This window comes from Suricata suricatta, chromosome 1, assembly GCF_006229205.1.
Source record: "Suricata suricatta isolate VVHF042 chromosome 1, meerkat_22Aug2017_6uvM2_HiC, whole genome shotgun sequence".
In the NCBI taxonomy this organism is placed as follows: Eukaryota; Metazoa; Chordata; class Mammalia; order Carnivora; family Herpestidae; genus Suricata; species Suricata suricatta.
Window position 1 is genome coordinate 14,266,023 of NC_043700.1, and position 13,077 is coordinate 14,279,099.

The 13,077-nt window shown below is 42.2% G+C and overlaps 1 protein-coding gene and 1 long non-coding RNA gene across 4 annotated transcripts in view; one reads left to right on the plus strand and one right to left on the minus strand.

Moving 5' to 3' along the window:
* The window catches only part of IRF2 (interferon regulatory factor 2), an 84,282-nt gene extending 83,712 nt beyond the window's left edge, over positions 1-570 (minus strand). The window contains exon 1 of one of the 2 annotated variants that reach the window (XM_029934396.1): positions 397-570. The gene's annotated coding sequence lies outside the window, so the exon portion shown is untranslated. Of the gene's footprint in view, position 1; positions 61-396 lie in introns of those variants that run through there. The other variant, XM_029934403.1, reaches the window with a different exon arrangement.
* Positions 571-4,868: 4,298 nt separating this feature from the next.
* LOC115287735 overlaps positions 4,869-13,077 on the plus strand; it is a 16,828-nt gene continuing 8,619 nt past the window's right edge. The window contains exons 1-4 of one of the 2 annotated variants that reach the window (XR_003906625.1): positions 4,869-6,104; positions 6,221-6,339; positions 7,448-7,595; positions 9,551-9,739. This is a non-coding gene — a long non-coding RNA (uncharacterized LOC115287735). Of the gene's footprint in view, positions 6,340-7,447; positions 7,596-9,550; positions 9,740-13,077 lie in introns of both variants that reach the window. The other variant, XR_003906624.1, reaches the window with a different exon arrangement.

Genomic DNA, 13,077 nt, shown 5'->3' on the forward strand with positions numbered 1-13,077 from the left:
GCGCAGAATCACACAGAGCAGGTCTGTGTCCATGGAGCCACCTCTCCGCATCGGCAAATCCAAAAGTGAAATTAAACCTCCACCAACCTCCTCCTCCTCCTCCTCCCTCTCTACCTCCTCCTCCTCCTCCTCCTCCTCCTCGCAGTCTCAGCAGCCCCAGTAGCAACAGCAACAGCAGCAGAACCTGCTTCCCCTAAAATCAGATGATCCATAAGAGCTCCGACTGTTCCTCCAAAATTCGGCATTAATATTTATGAACCCCAGCATTCTCCGTCTGCAAAACACTGTGTCAAACCATCAGGACACGCGCGCACACACATCCCCTCCAGTCCTCAAAAACATGCCCTCGAGAAACACACACGCACAGTCACAACTATTATTTGAAAAAAATGTTACCTCTCAGTGTGCTTTTTCACACTACCAATACAATTCCGCAAGGTTTAAGTGTTGTTAGGGTGTGTGAAATGGAAACGAAAGCCCGTCAGTTGAATAATCGCAGGAGCAAAACTAAAAGTTACTCCCCGGCTTGCCTGAGAACAGTCCAGATCGAAAGCAAAACAAGGAGAGGAAACTGCGAAGAGCTGAGGCTGGAAATCCCCCCACCCCCCGCCCTCCTCCCTGCCTGGCTCCCTCCCTCCCTCGCCTCCCCCCCTCCCTCGCCTCCCCCGCTCCCTCGCCTCCCCTCTCCGCCCTCCTCCCTCCGCCTTTCCTCCCCAGTGTTTGTTTCAAGCTTGTGCAACCCGGAGGTGGAGGCGGAGGGAGGGCGCGAGCCGCCGGGCCGGGAGGTGCGGAAGTTCGCCGCGGCTGCTCATTGGCAGGAGTACCGCTTTCATCATTTCTCGGAAAAGTCAATTTCATTTTCACTTCCCCACGGCGGCAGCTGGAGCAACAAGCGGCTGCGCGTGAGTCGGCTGTTGGCACACCGGGACGCTCACACTCGCCGCGCTCACACTCGAGGCGGGGTGAGGGGGGGACGTGGGGGGTCCCGGGGCGACCGCTTCGTTTCAGGCCCGAAGCTCGCGGCTGTAGGGGAGGAAAGCGGGTACCCGACCCTCCCTCCATCCTCAGGGTTACCCTAAGGTTGGGAAGGAAGGAGGAGGAGGGCGGCTCGGGGAGCCAAGGGGCTCTTGCCCTCCGGGTGGTGGGGCAGGTATCAGTGGTGTTTAGTACCGCGGTTTTCCGAGTGGATAAAAAGTCACTCTGCAACACTGCCCGCCTCAAAGGAATAGAAGGAACCGACGAAACAGCATTACTTAGATATTAATTCAGGAACTGGGCCAAGCGAAGACTTGGCGACCTTAACCTTATTTGAACCCTCATCAGTAGTGGAGGGGGCAACCACTGGAAGGATGCTCCCATCTCCGGCACCACCTGGCGCTCTGTTTGGGGGCGATAAGAAAGGCCTTCCCCTAGTCCCGACCACAGCAGCACACTCCAGACTGAGTTATCGCCAGTGCAACAGAAGTTACTTTACTGCAGAGTGAGATGCGCGAGGGTGTGAGTTAATTGTACTTCAAGACGTCTTCATCGTGGCTGGTCCAGGAGAGAGACTGTATGCTGTGGCACTTCCAGCCAGATTCAAATTTGGCCTCTTTTGCCTTATTAGCTGGGCATGCTTTGTCATGTCGCATAACCTAAGGCCTTAGTTTGCAATGCTGTGAAATGGGGATAAATGATAAAATACAAGAATACAGGTACAGCACTTGTCACCTTCAGGGTGTGTTAGTTCAAATTAATACAATTCATTTGGGACCTACCACGTTTTAGTCCTTTGTTTTAAAGTTTATTTATTTTGAGAGAGAGAGGGGGAGGGAGAAAGAACGAGTGGGAGGAGGGGGGTAGTAGAGAGGATTCCAAGTGAGCAGGCTCCTTGCTGACAACAGAGTAATCCATGAGATCATGACCTGAGCGGAAGTCAGATGCTTAGCTGGCTGAGCCACCCAGGCCCGTTTCCTTTGCTTTAAAAGTATCAATTCTCATCTAATTAGATCTGTTCCTTCCCCTATCTGCAGTTTAATCAGCTTCTCCCAAACTGGTACCTAACAAAGAAAGACGCTTCCTGGGAGGCCATAGCTACTTACACGTAAACACTTTTCTAAGAACATAGCTCCAGCATCCCTCTTTGCCACAGAAGTATTGAGTTCCAGGCGCTGGAAAAAGAGCATCTGAATATGCCTCTGTGGTTAGGAGACAGCTGAGTGTTTACGATTCTGTTTTCTATGTGATCTCAGAAATACACACATTGCTTCTTTTCCTTTCTCCAGAATACTCTCAGACACAGCTACTCGCTTTCTTATTTCCTGTAACAGTGACCTGGGTTGTGCTCCGCTAGGCTAGCAGCCACACTACTGTCCAATTAAGTAGAGAATTAACTCCAAGTAAAGCACGTTCCAACCCTAACCCCACCCCTCAAAGATCTTCCGTTGCCTTCAGAATAAAATCCGTATTATTTAACTAAACATATAAAATCTGTTATAATCTGGCACCAAAGCACTTTTCCAGCCTCATCTCCTGCTCCTGGGCCCCACAAGCCCTACGCTCCTCCCTTGTCAAACCGGCTGCCACTCCCGGCACCCAGGCGCCCAGGCACTTGTGAATTAATAATTCCTTGCCCTTTTTTTCTCATGAAGTATCTTAGACTCTATCACAGTCTTCTATTAATATACTGTAACCGATATTTGTTGTACAGAATGCAAAAGATGCCAAAAAAGTTGAAAAAAAATAAGCCACCTTATTCCCAGTCAGGAAATGAGCTGTTGATGTTTTTATGTCTTTCCTTCTAGTAATTTTCCTAAAGGGCCCTTTCCAGTCCTCACCTACTCAGTCTCTCTGTGCCGTGTAGCAGTGCCCATCCGGATGCCTGGGTGACTTCCCTCTGTCCTGTTCTACATCTTGCCTGGCTTCTCTTCTGCCAGCCCCCTAAATTATGGCGTTTCCAGACATTCCACCCTAAACCCTTCTATTTTCTCATTCCATGTGCTTTCTCTTTGAGTGCTCTCACTCGAGCTCAAAGCTTCAGAGATCTCTATTTGGTAATAGCTCCGAAGTCTGTAGCTTCTGACATCTGGATGATTTACCTCCTTGATGTTCCTCGAGGTCAACAAATCATGCACGTCTAAAACTAAACTCATCACATCGTTCCCGACAACCTTGTATATGTATCACCTCCCTGACCCACCAGGAAACTGGCAGAGAACACGGACTCCCGCCTCTTCTGAGCCCCCCTGGAGCTCCCTGAGGCCTGGGTACTGTTTCCAATTTTTCAGGCCCTGAGACACATGAAGCATAGAATGAATTTCACTCTGTTGTTATGACCTTGATGACGTATCGCTGCAGACAAAAGTGTAAATACGCCCCCAAAATCCACATGGTATTGATATACACAGGAAATATTTCTCAGCTCTTTGGTGAGATACATAGAGTCACAGATCTCTCTGGAAAATGGATCAATACAGCAAAATGCACCCTTTTTGAAAGTCTCTAAAAAAGTAACCTGGCCAAACACCTTGGTCTAATTATTCAAGCAGTCTTCTATAATGAAGCCAGAGTGATCTCCTGAGTGGGGGATGTTAATGTTTCACCCGTGGACCTTCCTAAAAGACGATCTACATGCATGCATTAGGACTAATTTTAAGGAAGTTAAGTTAGAGCTGTGATTAGCCGGACACAGTGACTAATCTCTCCTTTCAAATGGGTTTAATTTATTTTTCTAACAACAATAGTTTCATAAAATAATCATTCAAGCAACAAACTTTTTTAAGTGCCCACAGACTTTTCACAGCACTGGGAATCCAGTGCTGGACCCAAACCACTGGAAACCTCTGCCTCCTGAAAAGGTCTCCTGGAGTCTAGTAAATTGGCGTGTTAATTTCCATTACGCCATCCCCACATCCCAGCCTCACCTCCATCTATAATCACAGCCTTTAGAACTGTACACTAAAGTTAAGAACGTGGAATATGATGGCCGACTCACTGAAGTGTTAAATTTCTATAGTTATGATTAAATCAATAGCCCCTCATCCATCTGTCAAGTGATGTCCCAATTTTCTCCACCATGTCACTGATACCACTCTGTCCTGGCCACTGAGGTCTCCTCCATGGTGTTAGAATTCAGGGGATTATAAAATTGTAGGAAATGAGCTTCCCACACCTGCAAGAGCCATTGGCTCCTACAGATCCATAGACGATAGTTCTGTGCTTCAAAGAGTATTCTTGGGAAGTCCACACTGAATAAACACACAGTCAAGTTAGATTTTAGTTGAGACAGTAGAACTGTAATGACATTGAAAAAGGCTTCAGTCAATGTTCAAGATCAGAGGCATCAAGTTGGAGAAATTCTTGACTCTCCCTCATTCCTTCGAAATGAGATTCATTTTATTGCAGTTATTCTCTGAAAGTCATGAACTTAAATTGAGCCATATATTGCCCAATCCTTAGTAATAAATATTAATTCTGTCCTGTTCTGATGAAGGAGAAAAAATATTCTTTAAAATTACCAGGATGTGTATCTGTGTGCATATGTGAGAGAGAGGGAGAGAGTGATTTTCTTGTCTAAAAGGAAAACTTACAATTTTGAAAACTTCATAAGTTGTGTTTTGCTAAAACGTCTCTGTTCCACCCCAAATAGCTTTGTAATATCCATTGCTATATCCAAACAATAAAGTAGTGCTTTTCTTTTTATTTTATTTTATTTTTTTAATTTTTTTAATGTTTTATTTATTTTTGATACAGAGAGAGACAGAGCATGAGAGGGGGAGGGGCAGAGAGAGGAGGAGACACAGAACCGGAAGCAGGCTCCAGGCTCTGAGCTAGCTGTTAGCACAGAGCCTGACGCGGGGCTCGAACCCACGAACGTGAGATCTGACCTGAGCCGAAGCCCGAGGCTTAACCGACTGAGCCACCCAGGTGCCCCTATGTGCTTTTCTTTTTAAACTCAGGAGGAAAAGATATCCTTAACTCTCCCTTGAAGTTCTTTAGAAAGAATTACTACAATAGTTTCAAGTATTAAAAATATTTTAGACAAATACATCTCAAATGTTTAACATAAATTCAGCAAACCACAAAATTCACTGGATCTGGATATTTGACGAATTTTCTGTTACCGCTTCCTCTCTTTCTCTGCAAGCTCCTCACAGCCTGTGAAGCTCGATGACATTCAGTGCGTTCTCTTTCTCCCCAAACTTCCTAGCGCTCTGAATGACGCACCTTCACTCTGTTTGAGAATGTTTGGAAATTTTCCAGTCAGAAAGACAGAAGAGTGTCATAAAACAAAGGATTGAGAGTATTTTTAAGTCTCTGACTTCCTCAAATAAAAACGTCTCTCCACGAAATCCAAAAGTGCATGACAGTTCACACAAAGGGCTCCTGACACTGCCTCCTTAGCAACTCGTGTGAGTTGGTGACGTTTTTGCCCATGTGTGCCCAGCCCCGCCATGCCCCCGACTCTGAGAGCTGCCCTGAAGGCAGTGAGTACATGACAAGCCCCTGCTCTCCTGCACCTTACATTCCAGTGGGGTGATGTCCACAGACAAACCAACCAGGAAGTTACAGATTTCTGTTGGGAGTTCTGAAGGAAATAAGCAAGCTCTCCGGCTGAAAACACTGGCAGATCTAGGTGGTCAGGGAAGGTTCCTCCGAGAAAATGGCTCGAAGGTATTCGTTTCCTGGGGTTGCCCTAACAAAGTACCACAAACTGGGCAACTTAAATAACAGCACTGTATTGTCATACAGTTATGGAAGCTGGTAGTCCAAGATCCAGGTGTCACAGGGTCGGTTCCTTGTGAGGCCGAGGGAGGGACTTGCTTGATGCCTCCTGGCTTCTGGTGCTTTGCCAGGAACCTTGGACATTCTTTGTCTTGCAAATGATCTCTGATCTCTGCTTTCTTCTTCACAAGGCGTCCTCTGGGGGATGCACCTGCACCCAAATTTCTCCCTTTTATCAAGACACCAGTCACTGGATTAGGGGCCCAGCCCACTCCAGTATGATCTCATCTTAACCAATTAACATCTGCATAGACCTGTTTCTGCATAAGGTTGCATTCTGAGGCACTGAAGGTTATGACTTCCACATGAATGGAGTGGGGACACAATTCAACACATAACAGGTACCAGTTGTGCACATTGTAAGTTCATCATCACTTGACTTGCTCAATTGTCTCCCTTTTTTTTTGTTTCTCTTTCACATCCTTGATGAAAAATTCTCATCTTTTCCCTTGGGCAGAGGAAAGAGTGGGGGACTAAAGCCCTAAGAAGCAAAAGGGTCTGGCATATTCCTGGGACTGAAGAATGTGGGACTTCAGAGCTGTGAATGAGGGAAGGAAAGCCCAGGCCAAGGGCAAGGTGAGCAGACATCAAATGGAGAAGTTTGGGTTTTATTATGCGATCAATGGGAAGATTCCCACAGGCTCTATGGTTTTAGAAAGTCATGTTATAAATTTCCCAATTGTCACCGTAACAGTGAAATGCAAGGATTTCTTAACTTGTTGGTTTCTAATGAAATTTTACCTTCCATTCCATTCTCCATTACATGTTGAATTTGCTAAGGAGATACAACAGTCATGATCTCTGAAACAGTTTTGTCTTTTTATATTTATTTTTAATTCCTCAGTTAAAATATTTATTTCCTGTTATGGGGCACCTGAGTGGCTCAGTTTGTACCTGAGTAAGTGTCAGACTCTTTATTTCGGCTCAGGTCTTGATCTCATGGCTCATAGGATCGAGCCTCACATCAGACTCCATGCTGCCACCGCCAAATCTGCTTGGGATTCTCTCTCCCTTTCTGTCTGGCCCTCCCTCTCTCTCAAAATAAATAATATAAACATTTCAAAAAAGAAAAAAAAGTTCCTGTTAACTTTCTGATTTTCATCTGCAAAAATAAAAGTTTTTTCTTCATTCTTTTTACCCCTTCAAGAAACTTCCGGTGGGGAGAAGGAAAAAGAGAAGAAATACTCAACTGAAGTATTTTCCTCAGACTGTGTTGAGTGAACCATGATCTTTTTCCAGAGATTGGGTCACCACAAAATCAATATCCATTCCAAAGTTCAGTTGGTTTCAAATGTATGCAAGTTTTTTGATCTCTAAAAATGCTCAGATCTTCTTTCTGTCAGAGACTCCATGTGTAATAAATCGGTTTCGCAAAACTGAATTTTTGTTGGCAGAACAATCAGCGTAAGTAAAACTTCATGGCTTGCCTTGAACGTTTTGTAATTTGAAAGCAAATATCGGTTGAAACAGCCCATCACATGTTTTCTCAGCCTGGGGCTGTGGATCCTGGTGTCTGCCCTGCTCCTTCCTTGACAACCAAAAAAGGTCCACTGTCTCCTGTTTTATGTATTGAGGTTCTGGGGCAGATTTCATTTTGGGAAAAGGTTCTGTTGCTTTAAAATTTTTTTTCATTTAAAAACTAAGAGCCACAAAAACTGAATTGTTAGTTTTATTTCACTTTCAGATAACTGGAGATAAGAAAGGAAATACAGCCAACCAAGAATGGAAAACCGTTCAGACTGAAGGAGAGAAAGAAATACGTATGCCAAATGGCAGGAGGTGGCTGTGAGCGCTGATGGAGCAGAACCAGCCACGTGAGCGGCAACCACGTTGTAAGTTCATCACTTGCTCAGTTGTCTCCCATTTTTCTTTTTCTTTCGCATTGTTGATGAGAAATTCTCATCTTTTCATTGACACAGAACCAACAGAATCATGACGTCTTGTTTCCATGTATGCAATTGAGGTCATGCTTTTATGACACTTTTGGGCAAAACTTTTTCCCTCATTGAGAAACTGAAGAGACACTACCACAATCCCATCATCTGTCACAATGCTTATCCACGTTTTACCACACACAAACTTTAACTTTTGTTGGTAGTTTTGCTTACGATGAACTTAATATAATTATGATAGTAGGAAATATTTATGCCACATTGAGGGTAAAAGAAAAATGAGATTTTTTTAAATGTTTATTTATTTTTGCAAAAGAGAGAGAGAGAGAGTGCAAGCAGGGGAGGGGCAGAGAGAGAGGGAGACACAGAAGCTGAAGCAGACTCTAGGCTCCGAGCTGTCAGCACAGAGCATGATGTGGGGCTCGAACTCACGAAGTGCCAGACCATGACCTGAGCCAAAGTCAGAAGCTTACCCGACTGAGCCACCCAGGTGCCCTAAAGTTGTATATATACAGTATGGCCACTCCAAAGATGTCTTTATGGAATAAGACCAAAAAGAACTACATCAAAACATTAGTAGTGGTGGTCTTTGAGTGATGGAACTATGGGTAATTTTTTCCCCTGTGGAAAAGTTAACATTTTTAAGAATAGATTTTACTTTTATTAATGTAAAATTTTAAATAATATTTAATAGGTGATTTCAGAGGATTATTTCTTGATATATGGTTTTTATATAAATAACTTGTAAGTTTTAGCTTGCATCGTACTTCAAAAAAGACAGCACTGACTAATAGATCTTATAGTTTACACTATAGACTTTTAAGAATTTTTAAACCTATGTCTCCTTAAATTACATGGAAGATAAGTTTTCCTACAAATGTTATGTAGTTTCTCCTAATCTTTAATTTTATCAAAACTTTCATTTTTTAAAATACATTTGTGTTTTTATCTTACTTCAAATATTGACTCTCCGAATGAACATATAAAAACAAACATATAAATCAATGTGTGTACAGATCAACAGCTATTCATAAGTAATACATCTCATGATCATTAATATTAAATCATCTTTGGCTTTGACTCACATCATGGTTTAAATATGCTATTTGAAAAAGAATACAAATTAAAAGAAATCTATAACAACTGAAGTATCTTTTCTATAAGTTTTTATTTCACTTATATGCAGATTTCAGTTACTATATCCTTAGCAATCAAATTCAAATTCTTAGATCTCAAACATGAATGAGGACTCTAAGAAAAATATCCTACTTTTATGTTAAATTTGTTCTTTTTGCATTTCGTCTTTCTGGCACTTTCGTATTTAGTCATCCTATTTCCTATTCTGCTTGCTCAGTTTCCACATACGACCAGATCAGCAGAAGGGGAGAGAAAACATCTCATTTGAGGGCAGAGAAGGAAAGAATCGCTCTTCCTTTTTCTTCCCTCTTCCCCCACCCCCAACACACACACAGTAGAGAAGCGTTCTCTGAATACAGATGCTCATTTGGAATTCAGAAATATTTTACCACAGAAAACATAAGAAACTATAACAATGTAAGGATATCATCTACCTTCATTCTCGGTTAAAATAAGATTTTGTGGGGCGCTTGGTGGCTCAGTCAGATAAGTGTCCGACTTTGGCTCAGGTCATGATCTCTCGGTCCATGAGTTCGAGCCCCCATCGGGCTCTGTGCTGACAGCTCAGAGCCTGGAGCCTGCTTCGGATTCTGTGCCTCCCTCTCTCTCTGCCCCTTTCCTGCTCATGCTCTGTCTCTCTTTCTCAAAAATAAATAAACAATTAAAAAAAATTTTTTTTAAGAATTTGTGGGCTGGTCTGAGAATCCAGTTTTGTAACATTGCACACAGGGGAGGTTTTCATTCTGAAATCTCAACAGCTGTTTTCCAAGGAGATTGTCAGAGAGCATTGGACTGCGTAGGTCTAGGCCAGCCCGCCCTCTGCAGGGCTGCGCTCCGCAATCTGGAAGAGCCGAGGAGGAAAGAGGCCTGGTTCCCTATCTCAGGGCCTGTGAGTCTACACTGGGAGACAGGACCCACAACGAAATGGTTATTTCAAGACAGAAACGGTATGTGGCTCTGCCCCCAGGAACATTTTAATACAGTTATTTACCTGTTTGTTCAGCAAACAGGTTTACTGTGCTTCTTGACTCTATAGTAATTCTCTCTCGTTTTTATATTTTACAGGATGTTTTCTAATATATGTATTACATGATTATAGTAGAATATTAGAGCAACACAGGCCTATTTGTAGTGACAGAATCAAAACAGACTTGAATGTCTATCGGTTACTAAATGATTGAATAGACTGTAGTTCATCCATTCTATGGGATGTTATACACAAATAACAATGAACACATTAAAATTTTCTGTTCATCTAGAGAGGAGACTGAGATGTTTTTTAAAGAATGAAAACCAAGAGGTAAAGCAGTGTTCACATTATAATCTCAGTTTTGCAAAGACAACAGGGACCCCCTCCTCCCCCAAAAAATGTTTGAATTCAAAAGGCTAAAGGTGTATGTACAAAGCTGTTAATATTGGTCACCTTGAGGACAAGTGAGTTACTAATTTTTTTATCTTTGTATGAAGAAAAAATGGTAATTTTAAAATGAAAATCTGGAAATACAGAGCAGATAAAAGAGAAAACACCACTTTGATTTCTGATTTCTATTTTGTTCAGGTTTTGTGTGTGTGTGTGTGTGTGTGTGAGAGAGAGAGAGAGAGAGAGAGAGAGAGAGAGAGCTACCCTGGGTAATTAATTATAAATAGATTTTTTCTTGACTGTCCACTATGTTTATGTCCAAGGGCCTCTGCCAAAAGGGCTTTAATTCAAAGCCATCAATAGACCCACACTGGATACATTCTTAAGCAGGCAGCACATCAGTTCCCTTTGGGGTCTGCCTACTCTCCTGGCGGGAATGGCCCATCTTAGCCCTTTCTGTATGTCTCTCCTCCCTCGGTGGAAAGGAAGATGTGTAAAAATGTAGGAATGAAGAGTGTTGTCCTCACACCAGCATGAGCCCTGCTCTCATTAAGGGGTTTCCCCTTGATGCTGATGAATCTCCCCAACATCATCCTACAGAACCAATGTGGCTTCCCACCAGGCAGGCTGGATGTACTCACAGGAAGGGAGCAAACGGATAATGGAGTCTGGCCCACTAAATACATTTTAAGAAAATGCCATATACATTTCTGCCCAACATTACCTGTAAGTCCATGGTACTAATTCAGTGGCCTCAGAAAAAGTGATTCCCTTAGTCGAGGTTTCTCTGTACTTCTTCTGAAGAATGATTCATCAGGAGACAGATGTCCATTTTATCAACATGACGCTCTCATGAACACAAAAGCAAACAATTTCAGATAGTAAACAACAAAGCATAGCCAAGACTACCAGAAGACTTCCAGATGTAGTAGGATTTGAGTTGTGCCTTAGCGAATAGATTGAAAATAGATTGTGTGTGTGTGTGTGTGTGTTGATTAATAGCTGGCTTTAAAAAGCCTTGACAGAAGCTTTCAGACTTTAAAATGTCCTCTCCTCCCAAAGAGAACACCCATCTAACAAACTCATCTGGTCCTACAGTCCAAGCTAGTTCTGTGTTTAAGTCAAAGGAATTGTATTGAATTCTACATCAAATGTATTGGTAGAGTTAGGAAATCAAATGTATTGGTAGAGTTAGGAAACTGGCCTTTTCCATTAAAAATTGGAGATGGGGGTGGGGAGGACGACTCCTAGATCCAACATGTGGAAGAAATATGAGAAATATGTGTGTTTACTAAGATCTCTAGGGAAGATCTTCAGCCTCTAACACTATTAATTGAAAACTATTTCCGTGTGATACTTTAACAGATTCCTTAGAAATGAAAGAGAAAAGTTAAAGTCACCCATCAGTGCCTGTAGATGTGAATTTCTTAGGGCATGCAGCAGGAGGCAGGCTGATTCAGTGATGAAGGTAAACCTATTCATTGTCAAGTTCAGGAAGTACAGAAGCGTCTCCTCAACTTATTTGTCAACTCAGCGTTCCACTCAACAAGTCACTTTGATTATAAGTCTATGTATTCCGTGATACCAAACAGCTGGTAGGAACTAAAGAAGAAAATAGCTAGTCCAGATGTTTAGCTAGTGGTCATGTAGGCAAAACACCTGTGCACTAACCTAGTATTTCATCCAGATGTGTGATGGTGTGTGCTCTGATCCTTCCACTATACACTTTATTTCTTCTTGTTAGCCAACACGAAGCCCTAATTAGATTAAAATTCCATTTATCTCCAAGTTTAGGCTTTAGTTAAGCAAAATAAAGGAATTCTAAGAATCCATAATTTGGTGAGTCATGTTTTCTGTGATAAAAACGTGAAAGACTTCTAAGTTTAGAATAGCAGAGTAAGGGCATACCCACCCAACCACCTTCTGTCAAAAGTCACCACGAAATGTCAGGAAGAATAGGTAACAGAAATGTATATCCATCACTAGGAAACCAAGTGATGTCCACACCCATAATATATGGAAACATATTTTGGGAAGAGGAGTAACAAAGAGCAAGGGACAAAGACTGAGCACAGAGAAGGAACATCAAACCTTAACACCGAAAAAGGGAGTCGGAGGGATATCTATGAGACGTGAACCAATTTTCCATACAGAACCCAGAAAAGACACAGAAATAGGAAATCGTGGGCAGGGGCAGGAGGGTTAAATTCAAAGTCTAAATGAGGAGCATTTAGATCTCTACAGTTCTCCACCCTTATCCAGTTCCCAAACTGGATACTTGCAAACAGTGACATACAGAGAGCCTCAGGAGAAGACCAACTGTTCCCCGCCCCCTCCCCCAGTTTGTCCCAGTGAAGACCACCAGGGTATCAACTTGTGCCCAAATAGCTTCCGGTCACGCCAGCTTTTTACCTTAATCTTAAGAGTGAACACTTTAAGATAACCATAGTGAAAATAAGCAGAATAAAGAATTCCTGCAACAAAGATGATGCAGGAAAGAAAACTTAAAAAAAAAAAAAACTTTCATTAACATCATTAAAGATATGAGAAAAGATATTGCCTCTATAAAATGGGAGCAAAATGATATAAAAAGGAACCATTAAGGAACCAGAAAACGTTCCTAGGAATTAAAAAGAAAACAGAACTTTAAAAATTCTGTAGAATAATTGGAAGATAAAGTTCAATGGATCTCACATAGAGTGTAATAAAATCAGAGACAAATGGAAAATAGGGAATAAAATGAAAAACAGATATTCAATCAAAGAGATCCAATATCTAGTAGAAATTCCAGAAAGTGATAATGAAGATAATAATGGACAGAAAATTTGTAAAAGCATAAGAAAAGCCCTCAGGACATTTTAAGGAACACGATTTTCCCAATTTAAATGGCACCCCACTGTCCAGCACGGTATGTGAAGTAAGATA